At 39.4% G+C, this 18,497-nt stretch overlaps 1 long non-coding RNA gene and 1 pseudogene across 1 annotated transcript; both read left to right on the top strand.

Moving 5' to 3' along the window:
- The first annotated feature begins 2,362 nt into the window (after positions 1–2,362).
- LOC100591647 lies at positions 2,363–2,796 on the top strand (annotated as a pseudogene).
- A 2,443-nt stretch (positions 2,797–5,239) lies between these two features.
- Positions 5,240–11,777, top strand: LOC100595986. The gene is made up of 3 exons (XR_121933.3): positions 5,240–5,425; positions 8,238–8,316; positions 10,647–11,777. It is a non-coding gene; the product is annotated as an uncharacterized LOC100595986 (long non-coding RNA).
- Positions 11,778–18,497: the final 6,720 nt, after the last annotated feature.

The raw sequence follows: 18,497 nt of genomic DNA, 5'->3' as shown, positions 1-18,497 counted from the left end.
TGCCCTGGTCAAGAGACCAGAGACTGTTCTAGAGGTTCTAACAATAATAACACAGTTTCAAATGGAGTGGCGTGGGCTGGAGGATGGTCAGCCTAATTTGTGTACACCAAGACCAGTTCTGTACATAAATAAAAATGGAAAGCTCCAAGGAATTGGGAAAATGTCCCTTCCCCATCTGAAATACTTCCCCAAATGCCTGCTGACTGAAATTATGTTGACTCTGGAATAAAGACACTCCTTTAACAAGAGGTAAATGACCTCAAATGCAAATTTCCACGGGAGCACTAATATGGTACTAAAAACTTGGCCTTGCTAACGTGAACATTTGTTTACTTTCTGTCTCAATATCTCCAGACTATAACTTTTGTGAGGCAGAGATGTTTTTGTCCTTTTCACTGCTTTATCCCTAGTAAATGACTAAGTGCCTAAAATGGTGCCTAGTCTTTTGTATATGCAAAATAAACTTTTGTGAATGAATGAATGGCAAATATCTGAGCCTTTACCAAGAGCAAACTTTCATAGGAAGGAAGGAAAATCTCCAGAGGGCACTATATGACTGAAAGAGATAAAAGGAAAAGTGAACCCTAAAGAAGTGAAAGGGGCAAGAAAATGAACAAAAGATGGGAAAGGTTATATTTTTTCTTACTTCATTTAGTCTAAGACAGGCCCTGATTGAGTTCCCACACTAGATCCCGTGTCAAGGAGTTGGAAGACTCTGACATTCTAAGGATAGGGAATCACAGTATTTGAGCCATGCAGCAGAACCAGATTGCATCTTCACTCTCCACTGGCCCACCTGTCTCTTGTTCTCCAAATAGTAATTCCCTCCCCAAACTCCAGAGGTGGATTTGTCCTGAAGCTCAAGCTTCACTGCCTCTCAAATTGATAGGAGGAACCCTGGCAATGTATTTACCTGCCATGTGTTTTGGCAAAACTTGTACAAGTGGGATTTTGTAGTCACAATAGGTGAGACTGTTGTCTCTTTGTACTCCAACTTCTCCTTATATCAGGTGGCATCCGAGGCGCTGCAGGCATTTTGGGGAGGGGGACAGCTAAGGCAAGTAGAATTGGAGATACGTTCTTTTGGGTTGAATGCTGTTCTAGGAATGGCTTTCAGGAAGATACCAACAGCCCACTGTGGAAACTCACCTGGTGTCATAACATAAAGGGGCATATCTAAAGGTTAAATCACAATATGAATACATCAGAGACCCTAGTAGAGGAAATGCAAGGTTTGAAATGGATTGGAACCAGAGGCTGGTCTGTGGAAAATTCTTTCCAATCAATTGTAGCAGAGGATTTAGTTTCTACTGACACCTAATTGAAAGGAAGTTCTCTCCTATTCGGAATGCACATGCAGATGCAGTGTACACGATTGTGTTTTTGTACTATACATTAAAACTATTTTTCATAGATTTACATATAAAGTCAATAGAAATAATTCTGATATCTAGAAGTAAACTGTAACAAAAAACAGTTGGGTGTGGTGGCTCATGCCTGTAATTCTTACACTTTGGGATGCCGAGGCCAGGAGTTTGAGATCAGCCTGCACAACACAGTGAGACCCTATCTCTACCAAAAATTTCAAAATTAGCCTGGTACTGTGGTGTGTGCCTGTAGTCTCAGCTACTCAGGAGGCTGAGACAGGAGGATCACTTGAGCCTGTGAATTTGAAGCTAGAGTGAGCTATGATTTTGCCACTGCTCTCCAGCCTGGGCAACAGAATGAGACTCTGTCTCTAAAAAATATTTTTTTAAAAAAGTATCATTTCCAGCTGGGCACAGTGGTTCACGCCTCTAACCCCAGCACTTTGGGAGGCCGAGGGGGATGGATCACGAGGTCAGGAGTTTGAGACCAGCCTGACCAACATGGTGAAACCTCGTCTCTACTAAAAATACAAAAATTAGCTGAGTGTGGTGCCGCGCCTGTAATTCCAGCTACTCAGGAGGATCGCTTGAACTTGGGAGGCAGAGGTTGCAGTGAGCTGAGATTGCGCCATTGCACTCCAGCCTGGGCGACAGAGTGAGACTCTGTCTCAAAAAAAAAAAAAAAAAATTCAAAATTACTAAATCATTAAGAGGAAGAGATAAATTGTGAATAGAAATAGTAAATAGGCTTTTATATTATTTAATCATCTAATCAATAAAAAAGAATGAGTTATATGAATATGTTTTTAAAATATTTAAATTTATAACTAGACAGGAATGTTTATATTGACAAAGATAATATAAAGCATAATACACCATTAGAAGGAGGACATACATCACAAATTAGTTCATAGTGAGTGCCATCAATTCAAAGCCGATTTAAGATTAGTCACTGGGAGACTGAAATGCCACCTCATCGCAGGAGGTGCCTGGCAGGGATGGAGCTGGTGCGGGCCTGGAAATAGATGTCCTGGTTCTACTACCAACACCTGCTGGTCACAATGCTCTACCTGCTGGAGCCCAAGGAGCAGAGGGTGTTCAGTTCCACACTGGTTTCCATTGATACGCAGGACACATCTTCATGCCCCAGCACATCATGGCGATATTGCGCTACTTTGAAATTGTATAATAACCAAAATTAGAGGTTCCTTGGGGAAGACCCACCCTATGAAGTTGGAATGAGACCATCAGATGTGATAAGAAACTCTTCTAAATGTCAACCTAACCAACCTTATAAAGACTAAAATTCGTGAGTAGAACAGGAAAATCACCGACTCATGTGTTGTGTTCTTTATTTTTCATTTTAAAAGAAGCTCTTGCATAGTAGTTTTTGCCTATTTTAACATTGCAGCCATTTGTACTTTGATATCACTATTTTCTTTTCTTTTCTTTTTTTTTTTTTTTTTTTGAGACGGAGTTTCACTCTTGTTACGCACGCTGGAGTGCAATGGTGCAATCTCGGCTCACTGCAACCTCCGCCTCCCAGGTTCAAGCAATTCTCCTGCCTCAGCCTCCCTAGTAGCTGGGATTACAGGCATGTGCCACCACGCCCGACTAATTTTGTATTTTTAGTAAAGATGGGGTTTCTCCATGTTGGTCAGTCTGGTATCGAACTCCCGAACTCAGGTGATCCTCTGGCCTCTGCCTCCCAAAGTGCTGGGATTACAGGCGTGAGCCACCATGCCTGGGTGATATCACTATTTTCTTAACCTTTGTGACTGTTTCAATATTACCCCCATGAAAGCTTTTCTTTATGTACCTTTGAGTACATTATACTTGTCTTATATTTTTTAAACCCAAAGTCATTAGTTGGGCTTTACTGTTCTTGCTATTGTATGACATATACATCTGCCTGGATATATTTTTACTCTTGATCAAAGTTTTGTAAGAACAATATAAGATTTAGGGTAGGGGCATGGGGAGGAAGCATATTTTATTAAGAACTACTTAAAAGAACTACTTGCTGGGTGTGGTGGCTCACACCTGTAATCCCAGCACTTTGGGAGGCTGATGCGGGCAGATCATGAGGTTAGGAGATCGAGGCCATCCTGGCTAACACAGTGAAACCCTGTCTTTCCTAAAAATATAAAAAAATTAACTGGGCATGGTGGCAGGTGCCTGTAGTCCCAGCTACTTGGGAGGCTGAGGCAGGAGAATGGGTGTGAACCCAGGAGGCAGAGCTTGCAGTGAGCTGAGATCACACCACTGCACTCCAGCCTGGGTGACAGGGCGAGACTGTCTCAAAAAAAAAAAAAAAGAACTATATATATCAAAAGATATTTTATTAAGAGCGACTTATCTGTAAGCTTGAACTCACAAGTGTAGTTTTAGTTATCTAGACTCTAACAGCTTTTGCTTTAAAACTATTAAAGCATTTGTGTTTTTTTGTTTTGTTTTTGTTTTTTTCTTTTTTGAGACCGGAGTCTTGCTCTGTTGCCCAGGCTGGATCTCGGCTCACTGCAACCTCCACTTCCAGGGTTCAAGTGATTCTCCTGCCTCAGCCTCCCAAGTAGCTGGGATTACAGGCACCCGCAACCACACTTGGCTAATTTTTGTATTTTTAGTAGAGACAGGGTTTCACCATGTTGGTCAGGCTGGTCTCAAACTCCTGACCTCGTGATCTGCCTGTCTCAGCCTCCCAAAGTGCTGGGATTACAGGCATGAGCCACCGCACCTCGCCGGGTAATGAGTCTTGAGACAAGAGGTGGTTAAGTAGCATTATTACGTAATGTTTATATACCATAGAGTTTTTAAAAGAAGATAAATCCGTTTCCTCTGAGGGCCACTGTTAACAATGTACTTCCTTAAATTTAGTTAAGTGATCGTAATGGGTGCTGCATTTGCACATTGCATTAAGTTATGATGAGATGAATTGTTAAAAATTATAGCAAAAAGAAGTGTAAACTTGGCTAAAATCCTTTCATTCTTTGTATTTTTTAAAAGATTTTTATTCCTTAAATGCAAAATGACTACCTAATTTTTTTATGTAAATTCATTAAATTCAAAGAGAAAAAAAGATTAGTCATTGAACAGTAACAACAACAAAAACAAATTAGAAATACTCTGAAATCTTAGAGCTCACATATGACAAAAATTTGATGGAAATTTCCTAAAACTGACTATAATCCCAAGCATTTATGTGACAGTACAAATAATGAGTTATGAAGCTCACAGACACTTTTCCAAATTCTTAATGAAAAATAAATTTGATAACCATGCTACTGGAAAGACTATTCTATCTTTATACGTACCCTCTTGATAGAAAATACTACAAAAATCTTTGTTATATGAAGTTGTGACCCAAGAATATATAGAGCCAAAAAATGAAGGCATAATTACATAGGGGTGTCAGGGCAATTAAGTACCATATATATATATATATAAAAATTTTGTGATTCTTCTGGCAGTTAAATATTTTTAAAATGTGTAATTGATAGCAATTTCTTTTCTCACTTTAAATCAACACTCAAACCTAATTTTGTATAAATATTCTTGTCTTCTTTTTCTTTTAAAAAGCTTCTAAAATTATATAAGCTTCAGACCCCAAAAGGAGTAACTTATTAAGAGGAAAAGATCCTAGATTCGCTTCTGCTTCTACTTATTCCACTTCTGGGTTTATTAAACCATTACTCGGATTTTAAAACACACCACACACAAAGAAAAGTTTCTAAAATAAATGAGCTAACATGGATTTTTTCATACTCTCCACCTTCTTGATAGCCCAGAGATCCTGATACTCTTTGGACTTTGGTAATGGAATGGTAGATGTGTGTTGAGAATGGAAGGGAGTTAAGGATAAGGTTCTAGAATTCAGATGCCCTCTTAGGGTTTGAAATGCGGGGTGGAGGAGGGGAGAGAATCACTGATTATCTTAGTCTGTTCAGGTAGCTGTAACAAAATACCATACCTGGGTGACTTACAAGTAATAGAAATGTTATTTCTCACATTTCTGGAGTCTGGGAGGCCCAAGATCAAGGTGCTAGCAGATTTGGTGTCTGGTAAGGGCTAACTTCCTTGTTCAAAAATGGTGCCTTCTTGCTGTGTCCTCACATATTGGAAGAGGTGAGGGAGCTTTTGGGGGCAGCTCTTATAAGGACACTGATCATTCATGAGGGCCTGCCTTCACGAGACCCAGTCACCTCCCAAGGACCCCCAGTTCCTAACAGCATCACCTATGGCGGTGAGGATTTCAACATATAAATTTTAGGAGGATACAAACATTCAGATGATAGGCCAGAGCACTGACCTAGGCAATGGCATCTAGAGAAAAGAGAAAAATAATTTACTTTTGACTTGGGGTGTCTTGGGTTTAAATCCCAGTCCCACCACTTAAATCATTTGTGACCCTGAGCCCCGTGAGCTTTGATTTCTGCAGTTGTAAAAATAGGCAGAATATTAAATACCTTTTGAGTTTTCATGAAAACTAAATGCCACCTCTGAAGTTGAATGAAATTGTAAGAATGAAATAAATAGGGCTGTTTTAAAGAGTAAATGTGCTCAGTAATTGGTGTTCTGTAAATGTTAGCTTCGTTCTGAAATATATAGAGCAGGATGTCAACTTATGGAAAGAATGTAAATATTTTTTGGTTATAAATACCAATAAATTTTTCTTACAATGCCAATGGATCTATACATACTATATGGATTATATTTAAGCTTTTTGCCTTATCTTAAAGCTAATAGCAAATAGGGCAATGATGTATACGGGCAATTTACAAAAGAAGAAACAAGAATATCTAGTAACATAGCAAGAATTTTTTAACATTTTCTTGGTCATCAAACACAATCTAAACAATGAGATACCATTTTGTTTCTCACACTGGCAAAGATTAAGAAGAATGAAAATGCCCACTAGCTGGTGGTAAGGAGGGAAGGGGAAGGGTACACTCATGACATTGGATAGTTGGAGTTCAAATTGGTACAGCTGTTTTGGAGATCAATTTAAAAGTAGGCCCCCTCTCCAAAAACAAAATAAAACTTTAAAAATGTTTACTCTGCATTTAAAGCTAAAAGTATGCCTTACTCTATGATTTAGTTATGCCTCTCCTAGTTTATATTTTTTGAAGTAAAAATATGTCTTCCAAAAGACATGTATAAGAATATACATAACAGCTTTATTCAGAATAGCCTAAATGTCTATCAGAAAAAAATAATCAATAAATTGTAGTTTTTTTTTTTAAAAGGATACTATGCAGCAATAAGAAGAATGAACTACTGCTATACTCCACAGCATGGATGAATCTCGCAGACATTATGTTGAGTGACGGAAGCCAGAAACCAAAGAATACACACTCTATGATTCCATTTATATGAAGTTCAAGAACAGGGGATAGCTATTGACTGGGAAGAGGCATGAAGAGCATTCTGGAAAATGTTTAATCCATTGATCTGGGTGGTGGTTATACCCGTTGTCTATACACATGTAGAATTCAACTCGCAGTACACTTGAGATTTATTCACTTTGTTGTATATATGCTATACGTCAATTTAGAAGTTTTGAGAAAACATACACTTTGACTTAGCAAGTATGTTTTCATTCTAAAGAAAAAAGTCAGAGGAGTACAAAAAAGGTTTACATACAAGAATGATCACCGTAGCATTATTTATAGTAGCAAAAATCTGGAATTACAATCCAATAATAAGGAAGTAGTTAAATAAAATTATGATACATCAGATAGTAGAATGCTCTAATCATTAAATCAGATAAAATGGAAGAGTCAAAAATATGAAAAGTTTTTCATAATATAATGTTCCAAAAAAAAGTAGGTTAACCAAACAGTATTTAAGATTTAATACTATATTTGCTTAAAATATACACGTCTGTCTCCCTCTCTCTCTATATATATATGTATATATGTATATTACATAATCCACATGCTTATCACACGTATCTCTGACTAATGGGATTGTAGATAATTTTCCCTTTCTTTCTCTTGTTTTAAGCAGTTTTCTATATTGGACATGTCCTATTTTGTAATCTGCAAAAATCTGAAATAAAATGTAAAAGGGAAAAATGCTAGGTGTGATAGTGCATGCCTATAGTCCCAGCTACTAGGGAGGCTGAGGCAGAAGGATCACTTGAGCCCAGGAGTTTGAGACCAGCCTGACTGATGTAGCAAGACCCCATCTCAAAAAATAAAAAATGAAAATAAATAAATAAAAAGGAAGAGAAGGCCAGGTGCGGTGGCTCACGCCTGTAATCTCAGCACTTTGGGAGGCCAAGGTGGGCTGATCATCTGAGGTTGGGAGTTCGAGACCAGCCTGGGCTACCTGGTGAAACTCTGTCTCTACTAAAAATACAAAAATTAGCCAGATGTGGTGGTGCACACCTGTAATCTCAGCTACTCCAGAGGCTGAGGCAGGAGAATCACCTGAACCCAGAAGGCAAAAGTTGCAGTAAGCTGAGTTTGCACTATTGCACTCCAGCCTGGGTGACAGAGTGAAACTCTGTCTCAAAAAAAAGGTAGGGGAGGGGATTGAAAAAGAAAGAACAAGAGTGAGCAAGTCAACTCTCTATATAAGTAAGCTGTTCTGAACATTTACATGTTGCATTCTAGGTATGCCCTTGATGAAGGTAGTTAACCTCTCTAAGCCTCAGGTCCTCTCTGTAAAATGGGAATAATTATTGCACCTAACTTATGGTATTGTTATCTGGATTAAATTAAATATTCTGTATGTAGTGCTTAGCACAGTGTCTGACATATTATAAACACTTCATAAATATTAGCCATTACATTACTCTGGGACACTGGCTAAGACTCCTAGGTTACCAGAATTGACTTAACTGCTCTTGTCTTCTTTTCACCTTAGGTATCTACTGACCTGGTTATCGCTTCTTCCTTTAAGGAGTGTTAGAACACTGCCGGGGATGGGCTGACAAACATACCAGGTATTGATGCATACAGTCCCCTGAAAGGTCTCATCTGATTAGGGACATTCATTCTGAGAACCAGGTCTCAGAATTCTCTTTTGGATGCATCAAAGTCCAACTGATTCTGAGAGCCAACTTGGTGCGTATCCGTCAGAGAAGCCTTGGGGCCCAGGTTCCACACCATTCTGTATAAAAGTAGAAAGTTAGGAGATAGCTGATTCGCTTTCTCTATAGAATTATCTTCCTACAACTCACTATGGCAGTCTATCGCACAGTGGGTTTTAGTTTCTTTTTTTCCATTGCTTTCCTTGTTTTCTATTTTCATTCTTTTCTAAAATTTTCATTTCCAGAGCTGCTTCTGGGCTCTCTTCTCCCTGCGCCAACCCACCCCCACCTCCTCCCCTTTCTCCCTCCTTCCTTCCCTTTCTCGCTCTTCCTCTTCGTCTCTCTTGAGACAGGTCTAGTGGCCTGGTTGCCATCTGCTGCCTTTTTTTTTTTATGAGGTTGAGATCAGATGGCATCTAATCGATCGTCATGGTCTCCATGGTTACCAGGGTGACAGAGTACTTGGGAGAGACACATTCTCCAGCCTGGGGCTGCCAGACCATTCCTGAGAGGGGAAAGGAAATAAAACCTCTTCCATCATATTTACACCTTTACATCTTTCTCAAATGCAGCAAAACACAGACCCTGTTTATGTTTTACATAGTGACCTAGTGGCTTGAGGCCAGGGAATGCAGAGTGGCTTTTTCTATATAAAAAAATGCACAAGGACAGAAGTGAAGGGTTTTTTGTTTTTTTGTTTTTTAGCCTCAGAACCATCCCTTCCCCTCCCTGCTCCATACAGACCATCCCTTTCTCATTTTTTTTTCTTTTCCCTTTAAATGTTTGGGAATTAATTCAGTAATTCTACTGAGTTGTTATTCTTCCAATAAATCATGGTAGTTCTAAAACTGACAATTGACAGCTATTTGCTTTAGGGAAAGAAATAACCTTCATAAAATTACCAACACTTTAACTTTTGATTAGAATCAGTGTTAATGTTAATGTTAGTTGTTCTTTGGCCAAGCATTTGTAATATAGGAAGCCATTTTTCCCACAAAGAACAGCTTCATATGATAAAATGTAAACAAAATGACCCTTATTATTAATGCAAAAAGTGCTTAGGCATGACTGTGGTCTGTAATGGTTTAATGCCTAGGGGCTGGCCAATCTGGCAGAAATACATCCAGGCCTTACTCTAATGGAATATGACGGCATTAACAGCCCAGATCTGGTGGAAAGAGACATGAGAAAGATCTTGGTAATAAGGATATATAGCTAATGGGAAAAGGGCTAGATTTCTGGAGTAACTCAGAAATAATAAAACAACCAATTATCATACCATTAAATAATGTTAAAATTACATAAGGAATACCATCCTTGGCATATTAAAATACCTTTAATGTTAGGCACAGATGACTTGGGCTATAAGCTGCTTTACTTCCTTTTCTGGTAATATGTTATGCTTCATAACACTTACTAGAAATTCTCCCCTTTTTTTGTGTTTGTCAGAGAAAACCGAACTTAAAATTATAGCACAGGTTCAAGGCCTATCTATAGGTGATTTTTTTTTCATTTAAAGAAAAAATGTAATGCCAAACCATGAGCAGTGCTTGCTTCCTTCCTTCCTTCTTTTGTCTCTGACTTCCCTTCAGACCTCCTGCATCTTCTTCTGTACAGTTCGTAGTAAGATTCAGATATATTCATTTGCAGTGCCTTTGGCTGTTAAGCAAATAGCACACTGATATTTGAAATAGAAATGATGCCATCAATTGGAGGAGAGACTTTAATATAAAGGGAAAATAATGTATCATGAACAAAAACCTTCTTATTCATTTTGGACCTTTGCATCTTAGCTAATGCCTGCCTCTCCTTCCCTCTCTGCAATTCCTCCTATTCTCTCCCTCTTTACTGGTGAGTTCAATCATTGAATGGCTGGGGGAACTGCTTTTATTTAATTCTCACCTCCCCAGAAAAGCTTTCCCCAAATTCCCCATCACAGACTTCTGAACTCCTAGTGTTCTTTTGGTCTGTGCCTCTCATTCAGGACTTAGCTGTGCTGCCTTTCACCCCGGCTTATGTATTTGTCATGTTTATCTGTTGCCTCTTATTTACATTGTAAGCTCCAGAAAAGAGAGACCATTTCCTCTGCTTCTAGGCTTCTCCCTTACTTTGTACCTAGTTAGCTCTTACTAAATGTTTGATAAAGATAATAGCAGCCTGTTGTGCCTACAGGGCAAGTGATAGCTGTTTTCTCTTTTAAGACCAGGAACCAAATTTGATTCTTAGCATTTCTTCAACTGCAGGGATTTTACTTTGTGTCAGCCAAGAGGCTTTCCTTACCTCCTTGTCTTCAATACTCTTGTGCACAAGCATGCTTCTCAGAGAAGGTGGGTTCTACCTTGGAAGGAAATGAGTCGTTTCCTCCCATCAGGACAACTGCCACAGCATGGTGTCAACTCACTCTTGCCTTTAGTAAATTGAGTTTGTCAGTGCTCAGCGACACAGCTGAGTGAAATGTTGTGTGATGCGGGCTGTCTCCTGGGAGAGAGAAACTGGCATAAACCACATCCTAATGGGATCCAGAAACAAAGAAGCGTGAATGAAGTGTTAATTGCATTCATAAAGACATTAACAAAGGAATTAAAATGGCAGAAGCTTCCGTCCCCCACTCAAGATTCACAGAAAAATATGTTATCCAAAGAATGTTTCAACAATAATCATCAAAGTTTATTGCTTGCCCATTGGGGAAATAACTCTTCATACATATTAACTTTTCAAAGAACATTTTGTGTCCATTATTTTGAGTATATTAACTAACAGACAGTTTATTCCACCCTACCTCCAGTTCTTTGCTTGCTTTTGTATGATTTAAGTTTCCAAAAAATCCAGGGGCATTTTCAATGCTGCTTCATTAACCATAAGGATATCTGTTAACAGTTTGAATCTGATCAATCCTACGGTTCTTATTAGAGCAAAATACTCATTATCTGGGAGAATTTTTGCTTTTTGAAATAAAATTACAAGACTGGGGGTTTATTTTACAGTCCCTCTTGAATATTCCTGAGATGACCTGCAATGTGGGCAACCCGGGGCTCCCTCCCCAGCACTGTGGCAGGGCCCCCCAGCTGCTGACAGCAGGGCTAAGCTGGCAAAAGGTCAGGAGGCTGCATTTCACTGAAGATGGATTGCACAGATGAATATTGCACTTGCTTAATGAAGTCAAGGCCATGGATTTGGGGCCTTTTATGGTTCTTCTTGTTTCACTCAATTTCACCTTCATAGACCACGCCACTAATCCCAGCCTATCATTCTGTAGATATGTGCAACTGGTGACTAAGGGACTAGATAAAAGTGAATGAATCTAAAAAACAGTGACCAGAAATAAGAAATCTCTGTGCCTATAACAAACTCAGAATTAAAAAAAAAAGCATGCAGAGTGAGTGTCTTGTGATCCTTGCAGAAACTCTGTGAGATATATGGAGCTGACATTCCTGCTGTCATTCTGCAGATAAGAAAGCTAAAACTCAAAGACATTAAGTAAAGTCTCAGGATTAAAATTCAGATATTTTTTATCATCTGACTGCTCTTTCTACTGTAGTCATCTAATCCTCCCAGGATCTCATTTAATTCTCACAAGAATCCTATGAAGTAAGACAGGCTGTATAAACAAGTGGGTTGATTTTTCCGGGAGCCTTTTTTTTTTTTTTTGACATGGAGTCCTGCTCTGTCGCCCAGTCTGGAGTGCAGTGGTGCAATCTCGGCTCACTGCAACCTCTGCCTCCCAGGTTCAAGCGATTCTCCTGCCTCAGCCTCCCAAGTAGCTGGGACTACAGGCGCATGCCACTATGCCCAGCTGATTTTTGTATTTTTAGTAGAGATGGGGTTTCACCATGTTGGCCAGGATAGTCTTGATCTCTTGGCCTCATGATCTGCCCTCCTTGGCCTCCCAAAGTGCTAGGATTACAGGCATGAGCCACCATGCCCAGCCTCCAGGAGCCATATTAATGCCACTAGAGGAGTAGGTGCTCTCAAGCCTCTCCTTAGAATTTGGCTGAACCCCCGGTTATCTAAAATGCTATGTTTTTCAGTCTTGTCTAAATCAATCATATTCATGGATGTGGCATCAACTCAATGGTGCAGGTTTAAAAGTGATGAAATTCTAGTCAGTTGTATGTATCTGGGTTGATGAACACAGACCGGTGAGTGGAAGGGGGCTCAGAAGTGCACCTTCAGCATCTCAGAAAAGCTCCTGCAGAGTTATTAGAATCAGACCAACTGAGTCTCTGGTTGCTTCTAATTCTGGTGCAAACATTGGGAACATTTCCTCCCAGACATGAACTATACATAAAATTCAGGTTATATGCTGTTTTGTAGTAGCTGTGCTTAGTCTAATACATGTTACCATACTCTCAAGAGGTGATTATTTCTTATTAGAACATATCATTTATAGTATTTGATTTCAGAATTTTCAAATAATAGCAAATTTAGCTCCAGTGTAGCCATGCCACCAAGTTGTTCAGAAGTCTGATTCAAACAGCATTTTGAATTACCTAGAGAGTTTATTCATATTATTTGCATTTACTTGATTTATGTTTTTATAATTTTGTGTCCTAATTAGAAGGTCCTATTATGTGCTCTTAAGATGGAAGACTGATTTAATCTTTTTTTTTTTTTCTGAGATGGAGTCTCGCTCTGTCAGCCAGGCTGGAGTGCAGTGGCGCAATCTTGGCTCACTGCAAGCTCCGCCTCCCGGGTTCACACAGTTCTCCTGCCTCAGCCTCCTGAGTAGCTGGGACTACAGGCGCCGGCCACCATGCCCGGCTAATTTTTTGTATTTTTAGTAGAAACGGGGTTTCACCATGTTAGCCAGGATGGTCTCGATCTCCTGACCTAGTGATCCACCTGCCTCGGCCTCCCAAAGTGCTGGGATTACAGGCATGAGCCACCGTGCCTGGCCTTCAACTAATTTAATCTTACCTATCTATGGCTAGGTGTGGGATGCACGATGTATAATAAATGGAAAAAAAATAAAAGTGAGCAGTTAGCCAGTTATATATTCAATCTGGACAACTGAGGTTAAAGCCTTACTTTTTCGTCAATAGCAGAAGGGTTGATATTTCATTCATTATATTTATGTCAAAATTAAGAGTATTAGTTCATGCGCCTAAGTGAGAATTGTGTCATTATCATAGGGTGGTTATTTTCCATTTCCATTTATAAAATAAAAATGGATGAAGTTACTTTCTAGGGCTGCACTGTCCATTATGGTAAGCTACTAGACATATGTGGCTATTTAAATTAAAATTATGTGATCAAAATTAAATAAAATTAAAAATCCAGTTCCAGATTTTAAATCCTCAATAGCCATGTGGTTAGTGGCTATTGTATTGGACCATGGAGATTTATAGAATATTTTTGTACTGCAAAATGTTCTATTGAACAGTGCTGTTCTAGAGCAAACAATTGGAATTCACACGTACCACAGAAATATATTCTATATCCAATCATATAGTTGTTTGTAAAACACCATATACAGTTTAGTGACAGTGACTTGGAGCGCCATCCTGCTGGGGCTTGGGTATCAAGGAAGGATGGTCTGCAGACTTCTCTCTGAGTGTGGACTGGCCCTGTGTGTCATGGGAGAGGATGATGAGCCAAATCTCTGGAGAAAGGGCAGGTGCAGATGAGCCATTTCCATTTTCCACTCCTGCAGCTCCCACAACCTCGAGTCCAGACCTGCCGCCAAGACGTGCGTGTACAGAAGCCCAAACCAAAGCACATTTTGGATTAATTTTCTGGCAGTAATTTCTTTGCAAAATCTATCTTGTGCCTTTGATTAAGGACTTTCTTTCATTTTTGCTATGAATTTCAATGAATCTGAACCTAACAGTATTTTCCACCAAGCGGACATTTAGCACAGGTATTGACCAAAAGAAATAAGGCTTCAGACAAGCAAGAATAATAACAGAAATTGAAAAATATAGTCCAGAGCTCCCCGCTGAACACTTTACGTGAATGTCATTGTCTCATTCTCATTGACAGTCAGCAAGTAAACATATCCACAGACTAAAGTAAGGTCTCTCCCTACTCTGGGAAAGGTGGGACCGTTCTTCGATATTTGTCATATAAGCCACTTTAAACTTGTAAAAACTGAAAAGTAATAAATCACCAATCATCTTCTGTTCTCTGATGTATCTCACTAGGACTCTGCTATATTAAGAAAGAGATTGAGGCAGAATGTTTTCACAAGACTGCTCGAAGTCATTTGCAGCAAGCACATGAGATATACAACTCTCATTGCTTTTATCACATAATTCTTCAAAGCGGCCTTATTGGGCACATGTTTTATTTTCTTGGTAGACTGTAAATCCCTTGAAACTGCTAATTATACATATTTGCATCCCAAAGTATCTTATACAGTGGGAGGTGCTCTGTACCTTGGTTCAACCTTATCAATATTCATTGAACAAATGAATGAATATATAAAGGAGATCCCTGGTAACAAATTTGTCTAGCCTAATTATGATAAGTTTTGGCTGATAGGTATAGAAGAGTTGGAGCGGGGGAGAGGTGCAAAATTTGAGAAGAAACATAGATTGTGAGCTCATTGAAAAGGTATCATTTCAAAGTTTCCTTTGAATCTCCATAGGGATATGATGAAAGAGAAAATATTTTTAAGGGCAACTGTGAATTTCAATTAGTGGAGCAGAGGATCAGAGAAGAGTCGCATCCAATCTATTGTCTTTCAAAAGAAAATACTGTATTAATTTATAGTGTATAATTTTGTATTAATAGCCAAGTGGCACAATAATGGAATCAATTGACATTGCAAATAGGATGAAAATAGGATGAACATAATTGAACTGAAGCCCATATACTTTTTCACAAATTTGAATGAAAATGAATCCCAAAACTAAATGACCACTTTGTAATCTATCCTCATACTCAGATCACCCCTGGTAAGTCAGCACTCAACCCAATCTTCAATATTTCCAAGTAAAGAGAACCATAGGGGTATGTTAAAGGCCATAAAAGGGAGTTTATGCAAATATTTCTAACCTCTTTTGTGCTTTAACAATGCCAGTCACCAACTTAACCAAGTTTTTTTGATGTAACTTTCTAGGTCATGTATCTTTAAATCACCATGACTCATATTTGTCTCTGTTCCAACTGTTTTCTGGTGTCTCTCTTGCTGAAATGGTTTCAATTAGAGCCTGGAAAGGGTTGATACAGAACTCTTGCACAGTGCTTGCCAACATGGGAATTGGTTTTAAACATTGCTGTTTTTCATCCAGAAAAAAATTCCCCCTTCCCGCCCTTGAGTTAGAAGAGATTATTCTCAGACAGGCGTTTAGCTGATTTTTAATGTCAAAGAAACTTAATTTGCAAACTCGTTAGAAACTCTTTAGTAAAAGCCGCCTAGTAAAACAGATGATTAATATTGGTAAGCTCCTCATTTGCATATTAATTAGTCTCCATACTCAACTAATTAAAACTGCACTGCCTATTTGCGGACTTTCTTCTAGACTGCAGCCTTGTTTCTATGTATAAGCTTGTATTTCAACCAAAATAAGCGTTAGTGATTATGACTGTACTTTTCTTAACATACCGATTTTTCCATCTGTGATACTTAGGACTCCTCAAGGTCCTAGAACCATCTTGAAACTACCTTTGCACAAATTATAACAGTGAAAAAACTGTGACATAGGAAAATTATGACAGCAAAAGAAATCTGTCTCAACCTACTCCATCTTGTTTTTAACCTCCAAGCTGTCCTTGGTCATTCCGGGGCGTAGGCCGGGCTAACTATAAAAGGAATTACGTTTATTGTTTAACTGTGAAACAAAGATAATAATAGTCCCTTCCCAAAACAAACCCCCTTTTTGCCTGGGAACCAGACCACCTTTGTAAAACTAACAAATTAGCCACAAGATTAGAAATTATGGCTCAGGAGTCATGCAGCCAGAGGCCACGAGATTCTAAACTTCCTGATATGGTTTGTGTCTGTGTTCCCACCCAAATCTCCTGTCAAATTGTAATCCCCAGTGTTGGAGGTGAAGCTTGGTGGAAGGTGATTGGATCATGGGGGTGGACTTCTCATGAATGATTTAGCACAATCTCCTTGGTGCTGTTCTTATGATGGTGAGTCTCGTGAGCTGCGGTTGTTTAAAAGTGTGTGTTACCTCCCCCTACCCCTACCCCCCACTCTCTCTTCCTCCTGCTTCTGCCATATTAGATGCCTGGTCCCCTTTTGCCTTCAGCCATGATTGTGAGCTTTCTGAGGCCTCCCCAAAAGCGGAAGCCACAATGCTTCCTGTACAGCCTGCAGAACCATGAGCCAATTAAACCTCTTTTCTTTATAAATTACCCATTCTCAGGTATTTCTTTAGAGCAATGCAAGAACAGACTAATATACTCCCCAATTGCTCCTATAAATAACATCACTATTATAAAACCTAAGATTGGTGTTTGAGATATTTTTCAGACCCTGCATTCTGATGAACCAACTGGCACCACCCAGACTGGTAAACTGGCCCAACTTGTTCTGCGATCCCACCCAGAAACTGAAGACAGCAAGAAGAACCTGCTTCAACCCCCTATGATTTCAGCCCCAACCCAACCAAAGCATTCCCCCGCTCCCTAGCCCGATGCCCACCAAATTGCCCTTAAAAAACCCTAGTCTTCAAATTTTTGGGGAGACCGATTTAAGTAATAAAACTCTGGTCTTCTGTTTAGCCAGCTCTGCATTTATTAAACTATTTCTCTATTGTAATAATGCTGTCCCAGTAAATTGGCTCTGTCTGTGCAAGTGCAACAGGCAAGAGCAACTGTAAGGGCAGTTACAATCTCTAAGCAGCCATTTTATTGGGCCAAATCACTTTTGTCCCAGTATAGCCATATGTTGCTTAATGACGTGGATATGTTTTGTGAAATGCAACATTAGGTGATTTTGTCATTGTGTGACACCATACAGTCTGCTTATACAAACCTAGATGGCACAGCCGACTACACACCTAGGCTGTATGGTGTAGCTCATTCCTCCTGGGCTACAAACCTGTACAGTATGTTACAGCACTGACTACTGTAGGCGATTGTAACACAATGGTAAGTATTTGTGTATCTAAAAGTATCTAAATATAGAAAAAGTACAGTAAAAATACAGCATTATAATCTTATGGGACCACCATGAGAGCTGTGGTCTGTTGGTGACTGAAACCATATTGTGCAGCACATGACTGTATTTGTGAGCTTCTTCAGATTTTGATGGGAAGAAAACAGGTGGATGACACAGTGACTGGCAATAATTAAAGTGGAAAAGGTACCAAACTATATCTCAATATTTGGTGTTTTTAAGTCTTGCTCTAGGCTGGACGCAGTGGCTTATACCTGTAATATCAGCACTTTGGGAGGTCGAGGAGGGCGGATTACCTGAGGTCGGGAGCTCGAGACCAGCCTGACCAACATGGAGAAACCCCATCTCTACTAATAATACAAAGATTAGTCTGGCATGGTGGCACATGCCTGTAATCCCAGCTACTTGGGAAGCTGAGGCATGAGAATCGCTTGAACCTGGGAGGTGGAGGTTGCGATGAGCCAAGATCACGCCATCACACTCCAGCCTGGGCAACAAGAGCAAAACTCCATCTCAAAAAAAAAAAAAAAAGGTAAGTCTTGCTCTATAAATGAATATATCTTTCCAGTATAATTTTTTATATTTAAACTTAGCTACTTTAAAATTATTTAATCATTATTTTATGATTTAATTTTTAGTAAACAATTATTGGGTGGGAAAGCAGGCTAATTTGTTGTTAAAAATTATGCTTGCAGAAAAGCTAGTGGTTTGGATCACAAGACCCCAGCTTTTATTGATGAGAATGAATTTCCACTGTAGACAAAACAAAACCAACTAAATAAACAAAAATAAAAAAATATCTATGAAAGGCCGGGCATGGTGGATCACACCTGTAATCCCAGCACTTTGGGAGGCTGAAGCAGGCAGATCACGAAGTCAGGAGTTCGAGACCAGCCTGGCCAACATGGCGAAATCCCATCTCTACTAAAAACACAAAAATTATCCGAGCGTGGTGGTGTGCATCTGTAGTCCCAGCTACTTGGGAGGCTGAGGCAGGAGACTTGCTTGAACCTGGGAGGCG

The sequence above is a fragment of the Nomascus leucogenys genome, chromosome 12 (genome assembly GCF_006542625.1).
Source record: "Nomascus leucogenys isolate Asia chromosome 12, Asia_NLE_v1, whole genome shotgun sequence".
In the NCBI taxonomy this organism is placed as follows: domain Eukaryota; kingdom Metazoa; phylum Chordata; class Mammalia; order Primates; family Hylobatidae; genus Nomascus; species Nomascus leucogenys.
The sequence above is the reverse complement of the archived record's forward strand: the minus strand, read 5'-3'. Positions and strand labels throughout refer to the sequence as shown.